We start from the raw sequence: 2,871 nt of genomic DNA on the forward strand, positions 1-2,871 counted from the left end.
TTAACATGTACAACTATTTACAAATGATCAGCAGAAAATTATGAAGCACATTACTAACCTATTAAATAACAAAAAACTACATTTATTTACAGTATGATTATTGGCTGAGCAGGAGTCCCTGGTGGTGCTGCTGGACTGGATGGGATGCCACAATAAAGACCCTGGAGTCTTCTGGCTGTGAGTGGGACATCATGTGGGGGGTGGAGGATGCATGTCTACACTGTCCACCACATCGTCCATCAACGGGGTTTGCAGGGCTGACGCAATCGACGGCTGCCATGTCACTAAAAATGTTTAAAAGAGAGGCAAGAATAAAACAAACAAAATACTACTGCACAACTTTTTAAACATCCCACCACAAACTACTTCAACAAACAAAACTTTACAAAACACTTTAAATAGGAATAGCTTTAAAATTATTTTACTTGCCCTCTAAAGGTAATCATGGTCAAGGACACCCTCCTCCAGGGCAGACACCTCGGCAGACAGCTGGTTCCACCATGGAGCACCACTGACTGCCTCCAACCCGTTCTCCCCCTCATCCTCCGGCATGTCGTCCTGCACTTCATTCTCTGGGGCCATGATGTCACCAGCACCCAGGCAGATGTTGTGCAGGACGGCACATGCTGTTATGACCTGAAGAAAAGAAGGAAAAAAAAGATTAATTTAATGTAATTGTAATTTAATTTTAATTAATTTACTGGTATTCACCATTTAACAATAATTCTGTTGTGTAATGACATACCTGAGGCACAAAGGTGTGGTGCACCTCCAGCGCTTGAAGGAAAATGGCCCTAAACCTCGTCTTCATCATCCCAAAGGCACGCTCTATGATGGAGCGTGCCCTGGAATGATGGCTGTTGAAGTGCTGGGCTCCCACACCTTGTACCGGCCGCTTGTAGGGAGTGATGAGGGGGAGTGGATGTTGGAGGCACGGGTACCCACCGTCTGCCAAGATGAAGTACCCTGGAGGAGGGTAGATGGCCTGCCTGTACAGTGCAGAGTACCCTGGAGTCGTGCACCGACCCCGGCCAGCCCACGTACGTGTCGATGAAGCGGCCCTGATGGTCACAAACTGCTTGCAGGATTATAGACGCAAACAGTTTGCGATTCCTATAGCACTGACCATCAGGGCCGCTTGGTGGCTTGATCCAGACATGGCAGCCGTCGATTGCTCCAGCAGCTTTTAGAAAAGCTCTGTGTCTTGCCAGCCCTGCAAACCCCTGAGTTACTGCCGCCAGGTCATCAGCGGTCTTTGGGAGGTAGATGACCCTGTGGCGAATGGCCACCACCTCCTCAGTAACTCGATGAACGATGCGGTGAACAGTGGAGCGAGGCATCCCAAACACCCTTGAGACCACCCTGTATGATGTCCCACTCGCCAGCCAGAAGAGAAGGACCAAGGTCTCTATTGTGGCACCCCATCCGTGTCGTCTTTCCTGGTGGAGAAGGTCCAGCAGCACCGCCAGGGACTCTCTGCTCAGCCTGAAATCTTGTCGGGTGTCATGAAAAATATTTGTAGAACCGGAACATTCATATTAAGGCGGCAGTACATCGGCCTCGTCTGGATGGGGAAAGGCGGGTAAGAACAGGAGAACATAAATGATTAAAGCAACAATAGCTATTTAATTTTAGTTAATAAGACAATGCTAGTTAATGTTATATCTTCAATCAATAATGCTTTATTTGTCCATCAATAAAGCATTATTGGCTTCTCAATATGGTTTTGATGTTTAATGACACAACATTTTAATATTGAATTAAGTCAGGGATATTTACAGGGTTCGTACACATTTTACTATTCAATTCAAGCACTTTATAAGCCCTTTCAAGCATTTAAACTAAAATTCAAGCACTTTTCAGACCTTGAAAACACAGCATTACAGCATTTTCAAAGATTTTAAGCACCTGTACGAACCCTGTATCAAGTGTAAATGGTTAAATGACATGAACCATAACTTAAATGTCAATCTATAGTTTATATGGCTAGCGTTTGTCACTTAACGGTACCCGTTTATTAACGGCTATATTAATTACCACGAACTATGCTAGCTATGTATGAACATTAATGTGGGTTAAAATAACAGGTTTAACGTTACCTCCCCACGGCTCTCTCCCAGCCGGAGATAAACGAGCTGCCGGTGTCGCTGTCACCGGAGCCGCCTCTCCTCTTCCTCCAACAAAAAATATATTAAAAAAAAACAAAATCACAACCTCTGGCTCCATCATTGTCGTCTGTTATGTTTCCATGTCGTCTGTTATGTCGTCTGTCTGTTATGTTTCCGTGTCGTCTGTTAAGTTGTCTGTCCGTTATGTTTCTGTGTTGTCTGTTTAAGTTGTCTGTTATGTTTTTGTGTCTTTCCCGGGCTTGGGCGGCAGGAGTCATGACGTCGTGACGCAACCAGGAAATCCTCCGTAGGGTAGACTGTTCCATTTAACAACGGGTGACGCGTCCTTCGGAGGTGCCTCCGAAGGATGCAGACCCTGAATTGGGACACAGCTTGTATGTGGATAGCCCAATCTGCCACAACCACGCCTTTCCTCCTGCTTTAACAGACCCTGTCTCTCCTTTCTGGAAATTCAGGAATATTGTCACAATTAGGGATTTATATGCCGAGGGCAACCTTCAGTCGTTTGAGCAATTTCAAAGGGCTCATAGCTTGCCACCAGCACATTTTTTCAGGTTCCTTCAGATAAGGAACCATATAAGGTCGCAATTTGAATCGTTGCCTACGCATAATACATTGGATAATATTCTCCAGCATACACCGGGCTCTAAAGGATCAGTTGCTTTTTTCCATGACATTTTGCAAGCTAACATAGTGGTCTCCAGTGAAAAACTGAGGCGTGATTGGGAAAAAGATTTGGACA

General features: G+C 45.2%; 1 long non-coding RNA gene across 1 annotated transcript; it reads right to left on the bottom strand.

The window, feature by feature from the left end:
• Positions 1-435: 435 nt before the first annotated feature.
• Positions 436-2,871, bottom strand: LOC126402620 (uncharacterized). The gene is made up of 3 exons (XR_007571241.1): positions 2,100-2,871; positions 746-1,564; positions 436-636 (listed from the first exon to the last, which is right to left on the bottom strand). It is a non-coding gene; the product is annotated as an uncharacterized LOC126402620 (long non-coding RNA).

Source organism: Epinephelus moara, chromosome 16, assembly GCF_006386435.1.
Source record: "Epinephelus moara isolate mb chromosome 16, YSFRI_EMoa_1.0, whole genome shotgun sequence".
NCBI lineage: Eukaryota > Metazoa > Chordata > Actinopteri > Perciformes > Serranidae > Epinephelus > Epinephelus moara.